We start from the raw sequence: 22,753 nt of genomic DNA, 5'->3' as shown, positions 1-22,753 counted from the left end.
TCTTGCTGCGCATATCTTACCAGCCTACCCCAGCTGTATCCTGAATTAGTTTCTAAGGCTGTCACCTCTAAATATTCTGATCCATCTATGCAGGGCAGACCCCACAGGAGTCAGGCCAGAGAAACATGGTTAAGTGTCAGGAAAAACTGGAAAGCCCCACAGAGCCCTGCCTAAAGCGTGCTCTTGCAAAACGCCCATTTGCTTCCCTCAGCCCCACAACCCAGCATGCTATCTTTACCTCCCTAGTCAGGACACAGAAGCAACATAAGAGTGTGTGAAGCTGCCCCTCTGCTTCCTGGTGCCAGCGACACTGGAGCTCTGCCACTCACTGGTCGTGTTTACCTTGGGCAAGTCCATCTGTTTTCTCTGAGCATCAGTTTCTGCATCTGTAAAGTGGAAATAATTACTCTACCTGGCAAAGTTCTTAGGAAAATTAAATTATGTCATGGAGGTCAAGTACTGAGCTGAGTATCAAGCAAAGAGTGGATCCTTCAGGAAGGTGACTGCCTTCCCCTTCACCTCCCTCCCTCTTCTCAGCTGACCAGGTTGCACTCTTTATCCTTTGACATGAGGACCATCTCCTAATGTGGGTGAAAGAATGATTGGGAATCAGCTTTCCCTTTTTCTCTCTGCCTTTTTTCTTGGCCATTTTCATCTCTAAAATGTCACATTCAACTCCATCCTTGGATACACAGGTAAGGAGAAGTCATTATACCTGCAAATGCCCAGCAGTCAACATGTGAGCTTATCTTCTAGCATATGGAAGCTTATCCTCTATTGGCAACACTTCCTGGAGCGCCACCCGTGTTTCCAGTGAGCTTCTAATATGTCATCCGAGCTGTCTGCTTCAAGCCACCATGATACTTCTTGTCTGTGTCAGCTGAGGTGGGCCATTACCCCCTCCTGGAAAAGGAGCGGCTTAACCGAAACAACAAGTCCTTTTCAGGTAGGCAGAATGCAAATACAAGTTTAGACCTCTTTGGAGCCCTGGGAAATTTAAGTAGTCCATGAAAATTGGGAGAGTCAAGCTGTTCATAGAATCAATCACAATGAGGAATCCTGGACTAGGTTTTTCTTAAGCAAACATGTCACAGGTTAACATCCACCCAGCTGAAAGGCAATGTGCCGTGCAGGGGACTCATGAGGGTCACTTCACCAAGTGTTTCTCAATCACCTGTTTTTCTTGGACCCTGGGGTGAGGGGCAGTGAGGGAAATGTGGGACAGAAGCATGAATTAAACAAGTGGTCTCTGTCCTCACGAAGTTCTGCGCTCTTAAGGAAAACAAACATGTCCACAAATAATTGAAAGGTTGTTGTTGAATTACGACGCCGGGATTCTTGGCCCCCGGAGGAGAAGAATTCAATCCGGGGCCAGAGACGAGGCTTGATCGCTCAGAGCTTTTGTGTAACAAAAGTATAAAGGAGAAAGTATAAAGTATAAAGGAGATAGAGAAAGCTTCTGACACAGGCATCGGAAGGGGGCAGAAAGAGTACCCCTCTGCTAGTCTTTAGCTGGATGTTATATAGTCATCAGCAGTCTGTTAATGAAAGAAAGGAATGTCTCAAAACTTAGAATGGCACCAGGCCCCTCACCCACAAGATACATTTTGGGATAATCTTGGTTCCAAATGGTTCATCTTGGGCCATAAAAGGATTAACTTGAATCTTGAAGAGAGGCAGAGCACCATACAAATAGTGTCATTTACGTAGATTAGAGGAACGGTATCGGAGTATAACATACTGGTTTATCAAGTAGGTTCTGAGCCAAAAGGAGGAACCAACTTGAAGACAGAGTTTGGGGTAAATGCATAGTACAGTAGCATAGCTTAAGATAAACATTTCCATAAGAAAAAGGCATTGGTTAACTTCAGGTGAAACCAGGTGTCACGGCAACACAGAATTTTAAGAGAAACCTCCTTTTAAATTTGTATAGAGAAGGAAAAAAAATATCGCTAGTTTGTTTCTTCCTGCCGCTTAAGGGAGATAAAAATGTCTGACACTTGTAGGCTATTCCCTCCATTTGGAGACCCCTGGCCTTCCTCTCTGTTACCCTCTCATAATGATAGCAACAGGACTAAATATTTCAAGTAGAAGAAAAAACAAAGTTCAGAAAGGTTTCCCCAGAAGCAGAAACATTCACTCATATGAAAGGAAAAGGCAGGTTCTCTACGGGCAGAGAGTTGGACAGGTCGTTTTAGGGAAAAAAAAAAAAAAGGAAAGCAAATGCAAGTTCCCAGCAGGTGAAACAGCAGGATTCTTTTGGAAAGGAAAAGAACTTTGATAGGACTGGAGCCCGGGAGCCCTGGGGAACAGCAGGAGCAGGGACGGTTGCAGCCTCCCAGGCAGGGGGTAGATGATGGAGAGCCAGAGCGGATAAGGGGTCAGCACCACTGCGGACTGCTTTAGCAGCGGCGTGGGGGGCGAGCTGAGGGTCGCACAACAGGGTAAGCACTGCCCCATCCCATCCGTGAGGTTCACACTTCAGACAGGGAAAGACCGCGAAACAAACGAATGCCCAGAGCTGCTCTGCTGTGTAAAACCGATATGGTCATCTTCAGAAAGCAAGGGCGGGGCGGGGTGGGGGGTGGGGTGAGGGGCATCTGTTCTGTTGAACTGGAAGCATTCTGAGACAAAATAGCATAGGAATATGTAGACATGCCACATAAAGCTTTGCCTGGAGAGCATTCCAAATAACGTGGCAAAACTAAGGGCTGTCTGGATAACTCAGGTGATGCCCGTATTGCCAAGGTAACACGCCACCCATCGGCCTGTGTTTCAGCTCAGTGTGAGTCCACAGGGATCTGCAGACAAGACTCCTGCCTCCCTGTGTTCCCGCCCAGGGCGAGGCGGGCAGGGGGCGGCGATGGCGGGGGCCCCGGCCTTTGGGGTGTGAGCCTCCAGGGAGTCACCAAACAAAACCGAGACCAGGCGAGGGGACAGAGAAACAGGAAGCTCTTCTTTTCCGAGCTTATTCTCTTATCTACATCTGGGGGGGCGGGGGGCGGACAGTGGAGCTGGGGAATGATTTTGGGTTCACAGAAATAGTGAAATAGTTCTTATTGGCTAGTACTTGATGCTCAGAAATGGGTTTGCGGCGGGGGCCACTGGCGAGAGAAACCAAGTCCTCTGCTGGGGAAGGTGGGGGTGGAGGGCGGGCAGCCTGGAGGGGCGCGGGTAAGAAGACAGGCAGCATCTCAAAATAGAGACATCAGTTTATTTGCATACACAACCAGCGCTACCACAAGGCTTAGCTCAAGGTTGTCAAGGGGGCTTGGCCCTATGTTCCTGCTCCTATGACGGAGCCTTTGCCGGCAAGGGTCTCCCAATGACTGTCCCCTGTGCCCACCTTATTAAAGAAGGCAGAAACTCCATATGGAAACGTGTGATCGTACATAAGTTTGTGTCTGGCAGGCACATACATGGGCTCCCCTTGTGGCTCAGCTGGTAAAGAATCCGCCTGCAATGTGAGAGACCTGGGTTCAATCCCTAGGTTGGGAAGATCCCCCAGAGGAGGGAAAGGCAACCCACTCCAGTATTATGGCCTGGAGAATTCCATGCACTTTCCACACATAGGTATACATAATTACTAGGCCTATACCACTGGAAGCATACTGGAAAAAGACACTCATGGGGTATTGTTCCTAATGCCTCAAAGGCATTGGGCAGCTTCCATGCAAAGGGACCTAGTCCCAGTCACTACTGGGGAAACTAGGAAATAAACAGCAGGGTCCTATTTAGTAGGGTCTCACAATTTAGCTCTACAGATGGTCCCCAGGTTGTGAAATAGCCATGGGCAAATTTCCCCTTACACAAATGGTTCCTGAAGACACTGACTGCAATTTAAGAGATGGGTAAAATTATGCCTTTCAAATAGAGTAGTCTTGAGCAGAGAAGAAAACCAAGGAGAGAGAGGGAGGAGGGGAGGGCTTCCAGCCTCACGTTTCTGAATCATCTGACTCTTCATCAGCTCACGTTACTTCTGAGGTTTGTGTGCTATTCTCTCCCCATCAACCCCTGCGCAACCTGTCATTGCATTTTCATTATGATTGGAGATTACAGTTCAAAGGAAGGTACAAGTCATTTTGAAGACATAAGAAAACAGAGATCCTAATTTTGTGGCCAGTCATGGCCGATTCAAAAGATTTAAAATCCATTCCCATCTGTGATTTGTGAGGTTTGGGTGTGGCTTTCTATAAAATGAAAGCAAAAGAAATACATCTTTTTTGTCAACTGATGGGAAATCTGATTTGTACATAGAAAAGGGTTATCGCTTTAAGCGGGGATGCGTTCACACACATAGGTGCGTAACCAAGTAAGTATGAGCACATGAACACATTATCACGCGGCTGAAACGCATGAGAAACATCAGCTGGGAGAAGGCCATCTGTGTCAGAAAGTTTCTTGAGCGAGGAAGCCCAGAGGGCTGCAACTCCACAGAGAACTGAGTCTTGAGTAAGGGTAGGGCGGGATTTCCAAGGGGAAGAAAACTCCAGGAGGCTGCTGTCGGAGGAAGCATGTCGCACATGAGGCAGAGGAGCCAGTCTCTGGATGTGAACAGACCCATTTGCATGTCAGATAAATACAGGCAAGCACCATGAATTTAAGAGTAGAGTGGCAGGGTGGGGCCATAACGTGCGGGGCCAAGGATTTTGAAATTTCTCCAATGAGAAGCTGGTAGGAGTCACTCTGCAGGGGCAGATTCACAATAGCAGCTGTACTTCTGGAAGGTTCTTAAGGCAGATCCTAACAGCTATACAGTTTCAAACTTTCATCATCACCTACAGACCCTTTTCCAAAATGAATGCAGACAGAAGAAGGGCTGGTATGTTTTCACAGAGAAGGAAGAACTAATTCTGTTTTCCTTCGTTAGCTTCTCTCCCTAACTCCATATTAGCTTATTTATCGAAGCTCTGGTCTGGACTCATAAGGTATTTCCAGAGGCAGATGGAGAGACATCTGAGACTCTTAGAACAAGAAAACATCTGGGGCCCCAGACCATTTTAAAAAATGAGAGCTTGAGTCAAGTGTGTGCAAGTCATAGAACACACAGAAATGAAACCAAATTGCTGTCCAGTCACACGGTTCCCCCATGGAGATGGGATCCCACTGCAGCGCTCCTGGAACTAAGGCTTTTCTGTTATTGTTTCTCTTGTTCCCTATTTGATTAGACCAGTAACTACAGTTATGCCCATTTCTTAGAGGGACTAAACCACACAGGAGGAAGCCACTGAAAAATCATATAGAAAAAGAGTATTAATGAGAGAAAATGTGCACTGCTAAATGCAAAAGAACAGTATGGCAGCATTTTTGTTAAAGCCATATAAACACTGCACTTAATATTCTGTGCTTATACGTTTATATGTGAGTCTGAGAGGCAGGGAAACTATAAACCAAAATATTTGGTTTTCTTTGCATGAAGCTGACTTCAGGTGATTTTTTGTTGCTTTTCTTTCCCTTAATACCCTTCAAGTTTAATAATATTTAGCATGTATTTTTAAACTAATAAGGAAGTGTGTTTTTTTTAATTGCATAGAAATTTGGGTTAAGACCGAAGGATTACAGTTTCAATTAGAGGAGATTCCTGAGTCCTTTTCCTCTTTCTAAGCTATCTCATCATAGCAAGGATCAAAAGAAGCCCGTGGTTGATTTAAAGTGGTTACCAGTCCTCCACCACTTGCCAATGTAGGCAACTTTTTAGGGTGTCTCTCTGAGAGAGAAAGAATCCAGGCATTTCCACAAGTGATTCAACTCATCTAGCTCGAGTGGGATGGAAAGTGATGGATGCCTACATAAAAGGACAAAAGATAAATAGTTCCAAAATGTTGGATCCAAGCTTTGTGTGTATTCTCACAGGCTTCCCCAAACACTTAGTCACCTACAAGAACTATCTAAGTTTATGGCTGCCAAAGAGATGTATATTTCATTTAGATGATGAATCCCCTATTTCCTCAACTTCCAAATCATATAAGCAGTTGCAACGAATGCATCTCACCACACTGCTTTGCAGTGCAGAAGAGAAGGCTTCCTGGTGAAAGGCAGCCCCTGTTTCCATACCAGGCATCACTCACCCAGGCCCTCAGCAGGAGACCACAGACAGGCAATGCCCTGCCGGCAGCCAGAACGCCACAAAACACAGTGATTTCTCTCAAAGGCTCCCCTTCCACTACTGTTCACAATGGAGCTGCCAAAACTTACAGGACTTACAAAACCACAGTAGGTAATGACCGACCCACTGGTAATAACCATTATCGGGCTTCATCTTGCCTCCAAGTCTTAGAACAGAAGATGGCTGTCATATTTTTTCCTTTTCTACCTACCACGTGGTTTTCTCGTCTTGGAATACAGTGCCGTCCTAAGCTCACAAGAGATTAGCAGCAGCATAACAGACTGGTGCGCCAAGCAGAGAGGACAAATTTCCATAATGCTAGTACCTCCAACAGGTATAAAACTTCCAACATCCCTTGGGCCTTCAACAGACTCCTAAAGGGTCTCCATTTGTCTCCCTCTCTGGTAAAGAATCCTCCTGCAATGCGGGAGACTCAGGTTCAATCCCTGGGTCCAGAAGATTCCCTGGCGAGGGAAACGGCAACCCACTCCAGAATTCTTGCCTGGGGAATCCCATCAGAGGAGTCTGGCGGGCTACAGTTCATGGGGGTCGCAGAGTGAGACACAACTGAGCAACTAATACTTTCATTTTCTGAATGAAAAAACCTAAAAAACCAAGCAGCCTCTGAGATAGTTTAACCCTCAGAGTGAAAGGTAAGATAGTACTTGAGCCAGTCGGCTTCTCTTAACATGCCACCTCAACAAGTGCTTTTCAATCTTTACTGGGTGTCTGAATCACCTGGAGATCTTGGTAAAACACAGATCCTTAGGTCTGGTCTTGGGACCTAGAATTTCTAACAAGTTCTCACATGATGCTCATGATATGACTGGCTCACACTCCATACTTTGGGACCCAGGCCTTTCTAATCTTGGCATCTTCTGCATTCCACTGGCTAAGATAATTCACTGAAACCAACCTAGCCTGATGACCCAAGGTAAGCGAAACTTAATCTGGGGGAAAGGGTTTACCCCTGACCAGGGAATATCAGGGAGGAAGTCCAGTGTCTGTGTGCTCTGAACATTCAGCCAAATATGGCAGGACGACGTGAGGGAGACAAGGCGTGAAGGAGACAGCACATAGCCACGGCCCCTCCAGGAGCTAATGGGGCCCAAGAGGGGGGCCCAGCACACTCTCCACTGACCCAGAAAGAGAAGGAGGCACCAAGCCAGCTCCAGAAATGGAGCCAGAGCAGGTCCGACACAGAGCTCCTGATTTTCTTAACTACCTCCTCTTGGAATCCAAAATGGGAAGGATTTTCAGGAAGAAAAGGGAGTCATGTTGCTGTTGCCTCCGTGACTGATGCCTGTTGACGGCTTTAGGAAACCAGTGATGAGGCTCTTTCTTCATTCAACACTAGAAATGCAATTGGACAAACAAATGAACTACAAGGCAGACTAACTGTACAGGTTATGGTAAGGAGGCTCCTTCCGTCCTAATTTCCAGTGTTTTGTGACATATAGGAAGTACATGAATTAAGTACCCTGGGAAGGATACACTGACTTCCTTCCTAACGAAGCATTTGCACCTGCACTTTCTCTGAGTCTATCAAAGATGCCCATTTCTGCACCATTTCCATTTACATAATAAAATGGGTAATAAGAGTGTACAGGTGTTCTCAGATGTCCCCATACCCACAATGCACCAAGGGTAGAAGAGACCCAGACGTTCAAATCCACAGATGACCCTGAGGCCCACAGTGACTTGTCCAAGTCCAACTTCCAGTTGAAGGAATATTCTACCAGATCTGGAAAGGGGAAGCCACTCATGGAGGAATCAGAGAAGCTCCATAAGTCTAGAGTGTGTGGATTCCGTGTGGCCCAAATTCAGAATTCATTTATAGCTCCTTGGCATTTCCAATTTACAAGCTTTAAGAAAAGAGCAAAAGGCTCAAGAGGGAAATGGTCACAAGATTGTATCCTGCCTCCGCTGTGACTGCTCATAGAGAACAGAAGATTCCTGAAAGAGGTGCAGAAACTGAGGATCCAGCTATGAACCACAGTCCTGGGGACGGGAGGTGGGGGGCAAGCAACAGGTCCCCATGGTGGATGAGGGACGGACCTCTGAATCCCTGCTTCTACTTGAAGCCAACCCTTTCCATTGCCCCAGTTACCATCAACAAAACCAAAACTTGGACCTGCCCACTTGGGCAAGAAGCCAAGATTTAAGGTAGAGGGGAGAACTGTCAGCTATGTATGGTCCCTAAAACTCCTTGTAATTGTTAGGGTGATCTTAAAAAAAAAAAAATCTACTCAATGTCATAAAAGGAAGAGAAGAAAGACAAAGGGACTCAGAACCCTAAAAGTTAGGGGAAGAATGTGTGTCTGACTGTTTGACGTGCCCCTTACCTCCACTGTCAAAAGGGATTTGGGGGAACTGGGGCGGGGAGGCGGGGTGTGGGTGGGGGGCTGATACCAGCTCTTCAGCCTCATGGATAGGGCGGCTCCCTGCCTGCGCCTTCTCTCCCTGACTCCTCCCAGCCAGTCCCTCTTCATAGCTCTCTTCCAGTTTTGGAAGAACCCGCCGTGAAGACACACACAGGGAAAAGCCTCTCCCGTCCCCTTCAGACGCCCTTGCGTCCTCGCCCCTCAACCCCACCTTGCCCTATTCCCAACCTTGGATCGGTCCAAACATTCTCCTCCGCCGCTGGGGCGCCTCCTACCTCTGTGCTGCTGAGCACTGCTTGACAGAGTCACACTCAAGGCCCTGCCCTACCCTCTACCGCGGCTGTTCCCAGCCTTCACCACTCCCTCACCGAGGTCCCCTCTCACCCCCAACTCCCTGCGTTCCACAGATGGGCCCACCTCCTACTTACCCTCGGAAGACAAAGCCCTCCCAAAGAACCAGGCAAGCTCCTCGCCGCCTGTGAATGCATCCAAGTCTACAAACCCCCACATACCACCCACTTCTTCCTCAGAGAACCTTCTCTGATCTTCCATCAGGGGCCTTCCCACCATCAATGCCCTGCACGCACATCCCCGCCCCTCTCTCCCTGGCCCACATCCTCCCCTGGGCTTCCCCACTCCCCCGCTTTCTCAAGCTCTGCCGTAGGGTTCCTCGGGTACCGCTCTATGCCCCCAGCCCACCAGAAGCAGTCTTCTCTCTTACAGCTGGTTCTGTCTTCCCTGCCAAGCTCGTCAAATAAATCCACCATGCTTTTCCCTTCATGCGTGATCTCCTCTAGCTCTGCAGTCGCGCCTCCCACCGCTGCACCGTTGGAAAGGGTCTGGCCGAAGTTTTAGGCTCCTCTTAAATACACAACGAGGCTCAGTGGACATCGTGCAGGTCCTGTGATGTGTGAACGCCCTGCCGCTTTCTCTCTTGCCCTGCCCCAGCCCAGGCCCTGGCTTCTGGGATCCCCACACCCCTTCTGCTTCTCTCCCCTGACCCCGGCTTGACCCCCGGGCTGTTGGTTTCCCTTCCTCCTTCGGCAAGCCCCAAGGCTTTTCACTCCATGTGCTTAGTACTGAGAGGGCTCTTACCCGTCCTCATGGCCTTATCCCCTGCCTGGACAAGTGGACCCAGAGTCACCAAGTCCTTTCCTCACTGCCTCCTGGTCCCAGTTTTCCAAAGAACCCACAGGTACCTCATTTCCTGACTGAGTTTTCCTTTCCCACAACTTCCAAGTACAAAGAGGGACCCACTAAATCCGGGCGCCTCCATAAAAGAAAGGGTTTCACACAGTGAGAAAGTTTGGAGATGCAAAAAACAGAAGGAAGGTCTCCACAAAATCAGGAAAGAAGGTGATTGTTGAGGGTGCCAGCAGAGAGCTCAGCTTTAGAAACAGCACTTGCTCCTCTGAGGAGAGCTTCGTATTTATTGAGCGCCACCTGTAGGTGCCAATAAGGAGCAAGCATTTGGTTCAGTTCACACTCGTAACAATCTTATGAGATTAGGAATATCATTCCAGTTTTATTAAAAGAAAAACTAAACGCAGAACAAGGTTCATTAATTTGCCCAAGGTCACAAAGCTAGTAAGTGCCAAAGTCAAGACTTAAATTCAAACCAGGTGTCTCCAAAGTCACTGTCCCTCAGGCATGAGAGAAATAAAACAAGGATCCCAGAGAGAAAGAAAATTGCGAAGTTTGACAAGTTTCTGAATATGAATAGAAAGAAAAAATGTCACAAAATTGAATAAACTCAAAAACCTAGTAGACTATTTCCCTACATCTTCCCATCACCCCATCTCCCTTTCTCCATAAAATGCTATAGTCATCAGGCTCAACAGATTTCCCTTTCAGCTGATGTTTTTTAAATGTGTTAAACCTGATTTGTGGTCTACTTATATTGAGTCAATGCTTTGTGCCTTATCTGCTGACTTTTAACTGTCTTTCCTCCTCCGATCTCATCTTTTCTCCCCCATCACCTATGGTGATGAGGAATTTTGTAGGCTTTGTTTAGATCTTGGCACCCTGGGCATTCAAACACTCAGCGGATATTCCCTGGGAGCTTGGATACATTTTCCTGAGGCTTAGCTGCTGCCTTTCACCCTCTTTGACTTTTCAAAAATATTAACCATTTCTATAATTTGATTGGGCTCTTGTGGGAAGGTGGAAGGGGAAGATGGATAAGCAATCCATGTATCTCCTTGGATTTTTTTTTCTAACTTTATTAGGATTTCCTATCAGCCAAGACAATGATCCTTCCCTTTTTCTTAGCTTTGGGAATATTGTGTACATCAGCAAAAACTACACTGGATGGTTGGTGGGGGCATGTGACGTGCACGTATGCATATTTGCCTATTGAAGGTGGGCTGAAGGCATGACCACTGAAAACCACCTGTCTTGCAAGGTTATCATCCCCCCAGGGAATTTTAAAAGCCAGAACTCTCTTTATCAGAGTGAAACAGGGAAAATGATCTTGATCAATGGTATCAAAATCCCAACATTAGTCCAAATACTTGTTTGACTTCTAAATTTAGCTTCAGTTAGCTAGTTAAGAAACATCTCTGCAGTGCAAGAGTCTTTCAAATATTACTTAACTAAAGGGCACTTTGCTGATGTCCTCGTTTTTCTCATTGTCTAATACATGCATCCAACTAGACTCAAAATCTTGGTGATCTACAGAGCCAGAACCATGGTCCTAGCACTACCTCTCCAGGCCCTGTTCAACCAGAATTTGCCTAGAGGATTCACCCACATTTGTGCCAACTCTTCAAAAAAGCTTTCCTCTCAAGCTTGTATTATAGAGCAGGCTACCTGTTCCCCTGGAAAATCTTTGGCCCCCAAGTCATCATGAAAATCATACTGAAGAATGGAGCAGACCCCATTAAAAATCATGTGGAGAAGGGGGAAAACTGGTGGAAGTTGAAGAAATTGGATCTTAACCTTGAGATTCAAGGTGCAGTCAGACAAGCACAGAGAGAAGACTGTGCTGGGTCTCTGAAGAACTCCAAGTGTGGACAGGAGCAGCCCCCAGGGCAGTTTAACTGAACAGAACCTTGGCGAAGGTTCCACAGCAACCCTCCAGTCTTGGAGAGGGCCTTTGCAGGAAGGGGTTCAGACTGTGCCTGCTCTTATATTCCAAGTGAACTTATGACTCTTGTTCCTCTCCCACCTGATTATAAGCCACTTAATTTATCTCAGAGCATCAGCCCAAGCCTGGGACATCCTGAGAAGCCAATGACTATGGAAGAATGGAAGGAAAGAGAGGAAGGGGGGAGGTGGGAGAGAAGGTAAGACAGCTGAGAAGCCTACATACAGACCCAAGTGAAACAAGAACTGAAAATGAGCAGCAGGACCAGGCTCAAGTGGACAGCTGCAAGACCCAGAAAATTTGGTGGGATCTCTGAAAAATTCAGTGGGCTCAGCTCAGTGGAGAAGAGGTCCAAAACTGCTCCAGTGGCCAAGACAGGAAAGCCTGAGGATGAGGAAGGGGTACAGACACAGGGGCCCCTACTCTTTGTTCCCCTGAGGGCCAGGCCCAGAAGTGAACACAGAGCCTGGCAAACAGGGAAACAGGTGTTCCCAAAAAACTATGTTGAATAAATGTGAAGCTCATTTACAAGGCCCCTTCCAGCTCTGACATTCTGGGACCCTGCCTTTTTCAGACCTCTCATTTCAGGCAGGTCCCTCTGACACCCCCATGGCTGGGCCTAGCAAAATAAGAGAAGGATAAAACTGCATTTTGAAGGACAGAACGAGGCAGAAGCAAAAGCCTGACCTTGGGACATCACCTCACTTGACCCTGGGAAGTAACCTCAAGTTCCAGCTTGAGGAACTCCCCGGACTACTGACTGAACTTCTTTTCCTGTTTTCTCCAAGGAAGAACACTGTGCCCATTGACGGCAGCAGATACTATCTCGTGGGAAGAGTCAAGGCACAGAAACCGCCTCTTGATGACCCATTTGATTGATGGGCTTCGCTGCAGAACTCTGTTCCACCTTGTCCCCGCACTGGAGCCCAATCGTGCTGGAAGTGGGCAAATAGCCACAGGGGCCATCTGTCAGGGTGACTGCAGAGGGGACGTGGGCTCTGCACAGTTGGACTATGTGACCTCAACATTCCCTGTACTGGCAGGTCTCAATCTTTGAGTGCAGTTTGGGGAAACTGGGATTGGGGCGTGATTCAGACCTGCTGTCTCAGCCCCCTACCACTTCCTCCCCCAGTAAGGGGACCGAGGGTGGCAGGTGGGGAAGGGTGTCTCCAAAGGCCTGCATGGCCCTTGTCCTGGCCCGGTCCAAGAAAAGTCTGGTTCTTCTCCTCCCCCAGATTCTTTCAAGGTCTAACCTATGAAAAGGAAAGAGAAAGTCAGAGTCACAGAGAAAGACAGTTACCAAAATGCCACTGCTCCCTGGTTAGTCGGGGCAGTGTTGGCAGCATCGGGCTCCATGTTTCAGTGCCTTTGGCCCAAGCACCTCCCTGGGCCTTGACTTGGATATATGTGGTTCAGCACTAGCTCTAGAACCTTCTGGAACCTCCCAGAACTGATCTGCCAGTCTGAATATTGGCAGAAGCTCAGATCCCTCAGGTGAAGAGGACAAGGATGAGTACTGCGTGCGAGAGTCACTCTCAGGGACCGTGAGAGGGATTTGAGAGCAACTTGAGGGGCTGGAGCCCCACAGGGCAGCAGTGGGGAGCGGTCAGCACCAGAGGGATATTGTTCTGTGGTCACTGCTGCTGTTCTAACCCCCAGCGAAGTGGGCAGTCCCCCACAGTCTTGTTGCATTCAGAACTACTGGAATAAGATGACTCCTGAAGAGATGTTTGGGAGTGAATAGAAATGACAACTCCAAGCCCAGAAGGCAGCCTGCATCGTGCTGTGGCAGCAGAAGCCTGCCTGGGGGCTGGGCGAGGGGCGAGAAATCCACCGCCTGACAGCTGCGAAGGACAGAGGACAACATCCATAGGGGCAAGAGAAGGCAAAGCTGCCTCTTCTCATAATTATCCAGTGACTGTCAGGACAGGTTTTCCGGACCCACATGGGTCCAGGTCCAGGATATGGGGCCTCTGAGCACTGTGCCAGGCCTGGGGGGGGTGGGGGTGGCGGGCAGGAGAGTAGCAGTCAAATTCTGTGCATGGTAGGGCAACAGGATGCCACCGTTCTACAGAGCCCTGCTGGAGCCTGCAGCCTCTTCCATACCGCACCCATCTCTGCCCCAACATCACCACCCAGCCCCCTAGATCTCACCTGGCTTATGGGACAAACCTTTTCATTTAAAAAAAAAAAAAAAACTGGAACCATCTGAGAGAGAGACTGAACTCCACACCAACAGTGTTAACAGCCCCAAGCTCCCTCCCCTTCCCCACACCAGCCTTCCAGGCCTATGAAGGCTGGAGGGAAGAAGGTTCGTTTGTCCAAGGTAAAATGAACTCTAAAGGCCAAGAGGCATTTTTGATTACCTATTGGAGTTCACAGGCAAACAGAGGAAATGGATAGAAACCGCCACCAAGGAAGGAGAACCAGGCCACTCAGGCCGGGGGAGGGGCAACAGAACTCAGCACAACAGGAGAGGGAGACAGAGAAAGAGGAAGGTGAAGACACCCCCGGTCTTTTCCATTCTGTACGTGTGCCTATGCTGGACGGCCTGGCACACTCTCTGACAACCAGAGAATTTTCTGACATTCCCTGGTGGGGTCACAGGTGGCCCCGCCCCCAAGCTCTCCCTCAGCTCCCTCCCCTAAGATGGAGGGGGCCGCCAACTCAGTGCTTTAGCTGAGACACAGAGAAATAAATGGTCGGGGGGACAGGGGGAACCCTGGGGAGGAGGTCTCCATGGCAGACAGCAGCCCTGTGGTTTGCTGCTCAATCTTCCAACCCAGGGGTCTCAGTCCCCAAACCCCCAGGGCCTTGCCTTAGGAAGCTCACCCGGGTGACTGTGGGAAGAGATGAGGCGCCCGGGCCCATCCAACGCCTTTGACAAAGAAGTGGCATCTCCCAGGGCTCCATGGCCTCTACTACGGTGCGGCTTTCACGTTTGCATGAAAAGCTTCCCTGCAGGGAGGAGCCAAGGAGGAACTGGGATCTGGAGCTAAGCTCTTCCTGATCTTATACGCCACCCGTCATCTGCCTCCCGGGGGTAGCTGTCACCTTGGGCAAGTCCACCCCGAGGCAAACAGGAACCACATTTCTTTACCACAGACCAGGGAGATCGTCAAGCTTGAGTTTCTCGAAGGGCCTGACAAGCCAGCAGCTGCTGAAAGGCGCGCCAGTTTCTCTTAGGTCTAAAACATAAATAAAAAGACGTTGATAAGGGGAAACAGACTCCTGATAAGAAAGACTCGCCAAGACCCAAACGCTGGTTCAGATGTTTTTTCCACCAGATCAATAAGATTCTTTTGGACACAGTAGCCCTGGGATGTTGAACTCAGAAAATTCTAATCTGATTTTTTTCTTTCCTCAGTCTTTGTAAGAGGCCATCTATGGCTCTGCTCTAAACGCATTTGGGACATCTCGGTCTCTCATCAGATCCCCATGGCCAAGAGCACAGAACGCTGTTTTCGTTTAAGGAATCATGTGTGCTTCTCTGCTCTGTGTGTCTGCTGGTTCTCCACTCTAAACCAGCCCCTGGCAAAAGGCACCACAGGGCACAAGACCTGGGTAGCAAAGCCCCCAGGTGCTTCCGGATATGTGTTTACCTCTTCTGTAACCATCAACACATCTGTTCGCCTCCCCTTTGACAGATGGAGCTGCTTGTGCAAAGGCACAAACCTGAACTCACGGCTCGGGCTTGGTGTGCAAGTCAGTGCCCAACAATCCCTGGGTCCTCACACTGACCTGAGATGAAGCCAAGCGTTCTCAGTGTCTGGCCTCAGATCTCCCCCAAAGGTCCCCTGGTCGCAGGCAGGTGCTTTTGGCACATGTTTTCAGATGATGGTGGATGAATTGTTTTGTTTTAAACACATTGTCCAGGCCCCTAGGAACAGCCAGTCCCATGAAACCGCCTCGACTGTTGAGGGGGGATCACAGTACCAGGGCAGGGGCAGAGTTGCTGGGAGAAAGCCGTCTCCAGGGCCAGGCCCCCTGTCCAACTCGATTTCAAAGGCCCTCCCTCATCCCTTCTGCTCAGTTCCCCTTGGGTCCTTCCCATTACTTTTCTTCTTTCTATGGAATCAGGCAACCACAGAATGTTCTTTAAGGCATAGATTACTGTTCTACATAAAATGTTGAAACTGAGAGCCATAGATTATGCTAGCATCATGTGTGTTTCTGTTTCATACATTTGCAACACATGCTTTTGATTCTATAATGTTGGAGTCCTCCAAGTTTCTTTATTTTAAAACAAATTTCTGTCTCACTGAGGCCTTGCACTTGTTCTTTGCCTCAGGTGTCTGCAGATTCCAAAGAGTTGTTGATACAGGCAGCTTGTAGATAACAGATTACAATATTGGAAAACATTTTAAAGTTACCGCTGTCCAACTGAGGGGAAAAAAAAATCTTTTCTTATCCTGAATGATTCCAAGTGATGAATCTTTAAACGACCTTTAAGATGCATTTAATAAATATAACTTTTTCAAATGGGTTGTGTGAGACATTTTTAAAAAAATTTTTTTAGAGTCTTGCAATATATTTTTAAATGTATTCCTTGGAACAAGTCATCCATAAAGATACAATGGATGTCTGTTGACCTGTGTGCTGTCTCAAATTCACACCAGCATGTATGCACTAGCATTTCAACTGAATAGTTTTGCACTGAAGTTGTGTGTTTCACTCTGGTTCCTGCCCTTCATGTAAATTCACAGAAGTGATGAGGTAGAAGCTGCCACTGGGGTCAGTACTGTCTCTAGACATCTTCCTTTTGCCTGGCCTGCTGCCCTTTGCCCTGGCTCCCCTTACACACTGCATCCTTCCAACTTCCCCTCCAGCTCACCCCAGCTTTGGGCTCTCTTCCTTTGCCCCTACTCTGCAGAGGCCCTTACGCAACTCCACGTTCTTGGATTTGATATTTATTCAACAAACACCTTTCGATCTTTGACCGTGTTCCAGGCTCTGTGACAGGCCCATGAAAACAAGAAGGTAAGGAGATCTCTGTCGAGGGGCTCCCAGTATGGGGAAGAGAGACAGTTACCCAAACGGAGAGGCTGCTGCTACCAGGGGATCAACAGACAGCCGTGTCGTCCAGCCCGGGAGAGGCAAGGAGCTTTCTGTTTAATAGAGAAGTGATCCCCACAGCACAGTGGCCAAGAAATTGAGTGTCCATGAGACTTCTGGGATTCGCAGGGCTAACTGGAAGGAATTTGAGGAGCTGGAGCCCACAGGGCAGCAAGCCCAGCCCACAGGAATATTGTTGTACGGCTGTTGCCATGATCCATTCCTGTGAGGCCAGGCAGAAAGCCCTTTTCAATAAAATCATAGCTAGCTACTTTGGGGTTCTCTAAGAAATGCAAGCTCATTTGCTAGCATTTTGGAAAATTCTTAGTCTTCAATGAAGGTTTCTTGTTACCTTGCCTGGGTTCTCTAAGTGACCGCATGTGTGCATGCGTGCTAAGTCGATTCAGCTGTGTCCGTCTCTTTGCGACGCTATGAACTATAGCCTGCCGGGCTCCTCTGTGGAATTCTCCAGACAAGAGCACCGGAGTGGATTGCCATCCCCTCCTCCAGGGGATCTTCCCCATCCAGGGACTGAACATCTCTCGTGTCTCCTCCACTGGCAGGCAGGTTCCTTACCCCTAGCTCTACCTGGGAAACCCCTCTCTGAGTGACTAAGGCTACTCAACTCTAAGTGCTATGCCCTCAAGAGAGAACGTGGGCAAATGATGTCTTAGTATTATTCTGGGAAATAGTTCTAACCTTGTGGATACCATGAGAGAATCTCAAGGATGTAAGAAGGTCATTGGAGAATACTTTGAGAACTGTGGGTCTTGAGTACAGTCTTGCAGTGAATTCTGAGAATGTGCCTGGATCAAGAGGGAAGGTATTCTATGACTGATGACAGTATCTGCCTTGGACATAGGTGTAAGGAGTGTGGCCCGTTTGTCATGTTTGACATCCCCACAAAAATAGTATTTCCTAAGGTCATATACATTCAAACTATCAGTAATATTAAGAATGGTTTTAAAATAAATATTCCCTTATCTGTACCTCCAAATGAGAGCTTTCCATCAAAGTTGTCATCTTTAGAGTCTAGTTACTTTAACTATCACTGTGATCAAAATTTCAGAGCTCTCCGTAAACACCAAACACAGAAATTCTTTATTATTAGTACGAGGCAAACTTGAGTTTGACCAAGAGGATACTCAGGAATTGGATAGTCTTGGGTTCCGAATGACTTTGAATTCACAAAAAATTAAATCTCCCTTGAAGGATACAAATGTGCTGTCAAGAAGGGCACTAAAATCATTCCACCATTAATGTATCTATATTGTCTATCAGGCACAGTGCTCAGTCCTAAGAGAAATGAGAGGCTGAGTTGTTGCACCGAGGAGCTTATCTCCTGCTTCGACAGACAAGGCAACCAGCCGCTAAACCGTAGAGCCGTATAGCGGGTGCTCGAGCTGAGGAAAGCCCGCTGTGTAGAAGGCAGCTAACTCACAGTCAGGGGAGGGGACGAGGGAGGGAAGGTTCCCCACACAGGCCGCTCTTCAGCTCAATACTGAAAGACATGAGGGGGCCAGGCGGTCGTGGGATGGAGGAGGTGTCTCCTAAGGCGGGGAGGCCTCCCAAAAGGGACAGCACATGCAGAGACCTGGAGATAGCAGAAGAAATCATGGACCACCGGCAGAGCCGGCGAGAAATCCAAAGTGGTGGCGGCCGAGGTTGGTGTGCGATGAGGCAGAAATCCACATGGGGCCTGACCAAGACTAGGGCTATGGAGTTTTTATCCTGAAGGCCAAGGAGATCCATGGGCCAATTTGCATTTTGGAAAAGTCGCTTTGAATTCCTGCCATGTGCCATGCACTCTACCACCATGCATGCAAGTGAACCCAATAAAAATAGCAATCAGATCTGTCCCTGGCCAGCCCACAACCAGTAGTCGCACTGGGTTAGCCTGGGCGCATTCTTGGCTTCGGCTAAGAATGGAAGTCACTTGGCCTTGCTCGGTCCTGCAGCCAGAAACTCACCCTTGACCTCACGGCACACCTCTCTCACAAACAGGGTGGGCGAGACAGTGCAGACAAATCAGAAAGAACCACAACCCCTTTACTAGATGAGTGCGCAAAGCACACGCTCCACGCAGCTGTGTGATCTGGTGAAAGAGACTCGGGCTTGGAGCTGATTGACTAGGGTTGGAAGTTTCTCATCATCTCTGAGCCTCAGAGTCTTCATGGACAAAATGAAGAAACCCAACTTTAGAAGACCCAGTGGCATGTTTGCAAACTGCCTAGCAGAGTACATTGTACGTTACCAGGTACCTTCCCTCGTAGCTCGGTCAGTAAACAGTCTGCCTGCAATGCAGGAGATCTGGGTTCGATTCCAGGGTTGGGAAGATCCCCTGGAGAAGGAAATGGCAACCCACTCCAGTGTTCTTGCCTGAAGAATCCCATGGACAAGGAGCCTACGATCTGTGGGGTCGCAAGAGTAGGACATGACTTAGCAACTGAACTACTGCTACCTCTAAGCTGGTGCTCAAAAGTGGTGGGCATTTTATCTCTACCCATTTTGACAAGCCCATGGTTAGTGAACACAAAGTTAAGTGCAAAACCAAATACAGCTTGAAATCTGGATACCCAAGCAGTTGTCCATTTCATATGGGCAGACATGGCACAATGCCCAAATTCCGTGTCTTACCTAGAAATGGTGACATGCTGTCCAATCCCCAGCAACATGCAATCAGGATCAGATAAAAACAAGAAAGTGAAAGCAAATATGCAGTAACCATACTGGGTCAAGTTTCCTCCTCTTGGGTTGCTGTGGGCTCCCCCACCTGCCAGACAGTTAAGTTTGCACTGGCTCTCTGCTGATGAACGCCAGCCAGGCCAGAAGCCTAGCTCCGGATGACCTGTGGTCCTTAGCATACCTCCCAGCCCAGTCTCGATAAACCACGTTTGGCCCCACAAATAAAGGAAAACAGGAGAGACTTTGTATTAGATCTTCCAGAAGGTCTTTGTTGCAATTTTCTCCATTGTTTAAAAATAAAAAATAAAAACAAAAAAACTTACATCACCAAAGACAGTAGCAGCACAGCTTATTGAAATGTTACAAGCAAAGTTGCTTTTGTACTTTTCCTAATAAGAACATTACGAAATTCCCTCCTCCCCCCACCCTGCTTTTTTTCTGTAAAATGCCTTTTTTTTTTTTTTAAAGCACCATGAAATCCTACAGAGAGAGAAATAGGTGAAACACCTCCACACATGGGTTTATCATTGTCACGGGGTCCCCTGCCTATGACGCTGGGGTAGGTAAGAAGTCGGAGGCTGGCGTGATGGTGGCTTTTTGCATAACGCTTCTAGGCACCGCAGCTGCGCGTTTCACTTCAAGCTCGGCGCCCTGGTAGCAGAGGGAACGCTTCGCCGTTGTCCCAGACAGCACGGGACTGCCGTGCTGATGGGGTGGAAGTGCTCGCAAGGAGTTGTGTCGCCTTTTTGGGGGGAAGGGGGGTTTGTAATGCATACGGAACTATTTGAGATTTTTCACTTAAGAACCGAGAAGAGATAGTTTCCAGAACTCCTAGGCACCTGTGAAATAAATCGCTTTCGGTAAAATCAGAGACACCCCTTATTTCTCCTCCGCGCCACGGCACTGATGTCACGTGACCCGGGGACCGCTGGGTTTGGGTGGGAGGTGGACTGCGGGCTGGGGGGTAAAGCAAGCACGCAGCAGCGGGTTCCTCGCCCAGCGACGGAGGACGGGACTTTATTTACAGCCCAGGAGTTGGCATGCTATATGCAGCGTTCACAGCATCCACAAAGCCAAATCAAAAATCACCTTCGTTTCCGAGAGCTGCCATTTTTATTTTTAAGGCCATTTACTAGCTACCTCTCACACTGTGCCGCCAGAAGCTCCCTCTGCTCCTGCTGTTACTGCCTTTGCACACAACCGCATGGGAACCTCGAGGAGGGACCACCCGCGTCCCCTTAAAACCTAAGGGGGATGTAGGAAGCACAGCCGTGAGATGCAGTACTGGCTTTTAAAAAAAATTTTGAGAGAGTCTCTGCATGTCTGTTTGCTTTCACGGTTTGGACACCGTCGTACGCATTGGAATGGTCTACATTCTTACCCAATACAGTGGGCAAAAACCTGCCCTACCCAAATTCCGGTCACATTCTCACTAACCCCCGAAGCTAAGCATCCAAATACACGAGCAGCATCCAAATACACGAGCCGCATCGACTCAGCCAAGAAGCACCATCTCAGAGGGAGGGAAGGGGTGGTTTGCTAACACCTAGCCCAACTAGAACTTTCAGCATGGAACCATCCCCAAAGAACCCAAAGCAGCCATTGCCTCTGTACGTGTTCTGTCTGTCTGTGTGTCTGTGTGTGTAGGCATCTGAGTAAGAAATAACCTGTTTATAGTGTAAGAATTCATAAAGTAATCAAATGAAACCTCTACTGCAATTGAATGCAGACCGTAATAGCTGAAAATTCTTTAGTCTAAACACCATGCAAGAAAAGGCCCATATGGGATGAGCCACCGCCTCCCCCCAAACACGGGTGATAGTGTGAGGTAAGGTGACAACGAGCCACACAGGGCAGGACCCTCATTTGGACACCAGGCTCCCAAATGTATCTGGTCTCCATCCATCACCCAGGAAACAAATCCCAAGGGGCAAGAGACTAAGCGCTCATCTTGCCTAAAGGAAGCGGGGCCCATCCATCGGCATTTACAAATCCGGCTAGTGAAGTTCTTAGCGTGCTTAACTCATGGACCGCTTAGTGTTCAGTCAGAGCACTGCAGAACTAAGAGGGACCTTCAAGGTCGACTCTCGGGTTCCACTCCCTTGATGTGCTGATGAGGGAACAGAAATGCAGGCACAGGGTCTGAGAGGCCCAAGGTCACGGGCCGGGTCAGGGAAGCACAGACAGTCCCAGTCACCTCAGCTGCAGGTCAGAACAGCCCTACCTACACACACATAAGGCTTTGCCCCAAAGCAGTAAAGTCCTAGGGTCGCCACCGGGTTCCAACTGGGCATCGAGCTGAAGTCTCTCCAAATTGTCCTTTGGTTCTCGCCAGTAAAAACTCCCAGATCCGCTGTGGAGTAAACATTCAACACCCAGTTACCAAGAGAAACAATGGACACTGCCCACCAAAGCCACTGTCCCTGTGGTCTATCCATGTGCAAAATCAAAACGTTTTCTCCAGGTTTATGGTGGGGTGGGAAGTGTGGGCAGGGAAGGGGCTGTTCTGATGTGTGTGTAGAATTTGTAGCAAGTTTGCCTTATCCATGTGAATTCCCGTGTTACTGGACCCCATTTTTAAAAGGTAGCTTTCAAACAACTCCAAAACAATTGGCCTCCTCTTCCCAAATCTCAGCTTGTATACATGAAGTGGAGCCCAACCCCTGGATGCCCTCCCAAGCCTCTCCTCTGGAGAGTAGGTTGCATGTGTGCGTACAGGCTAAGTTGATTCAGTCACCTCTTGACTCTTTGTGACCCTAGGCACTGGAGCCCATGGAATTCTCCAGGCAAGAATGCTGGAGTGGGTTGCCATGCCCTCCTCCAGGGGATCTTCCCAACCCAGGGATGGAACCTGCATCTCCTGTGTCTCCTGCACTGACAGGTGGGTTCTTTACTACTGGTGCCACCTGGGAAGCCTGGAGGGTAGGCTATAGCTTGTCAGACACTGTGCCCACATGTCTAATGGATCATCTCTTCTTTGATTGTATTCATCAGGGCCTCAGTCCCATCTGTACTTGGGGAACTCCTGGGCAAGGGCTATTCTCGCTCCCTCTGTGTGACTGGGACCTGACTTCTGGCCGTGGGTCTGGGCTTCCCAGGGGTTCAGTGGTAAAAAGAATCAGCGCAACTGAGTGTCTACACACACATATACCAACATCTGGTATATGGTAGAGTGTGGTTCCATTTGGTAGAGTGTGCAGCTTAGAGTTTTGAACTGTTTTATTCCACCTGTATGCCGAGTTCCTCCAGCACAAGCAAGTAAAGTGCAAAAAGGTGCTTTCAAAGGGCATTTTTAACAGTACAGAAAGGGTGCCAGGAGGCGCATTCCCAAAACCAAAACCAAAGCAGTGTGCAATGATCATCTGTAAGGACAACGTGTTAGGCCATGTTCACAAAGACCTCATCCCATCTTGGCAGTAAAGAGCTTCCCCTACC

The 22,753-nt window shown here is 48.4% G+C and overlaps 1 long non-coding RNA gene across 1 annotated transcript; it reads left to right on the top strand.

Moving 5' to 3' along the window:
- The first annotated feature begins 16,430 nt into the window (after nucleotides 1-16,430).
- LOC138073826 (uncharacterized) lies at nucleotides 16,431-22,199 on the top strand. Its single transcript, XR_011144435.1, has 2 exons — nucleotides 16,431-16,558; nucleotides 22,079-22,199. It is a non-coding gene; the product is annotated as an uncharacterized lncRNA (long non-coding RNA).
- Nucleotides 22,200-22,753: the final 554 nt, after the last annotated feature.

The sequence above is a fragment of the Capricornis sumatraensis genome, chromosome 2, assembly GCF_032405125.1.
Source record: "Capricornis sumatraensis isolate serow.1 chromosome 2, serow.2, whole genome shotgun sequence".
Taxonomy (NCBI): Eukaryota; Metazoa; Chordata; class Mammalia; order Artiodactyla; family Bovidae; genus Capricornis; species Capricornis sumatraensis.
The sequence above is the reverse complement of the archived record's forward strand: the minus strand, read 5'-3'. Positions and strand labels throughout refer to the sequence as shown.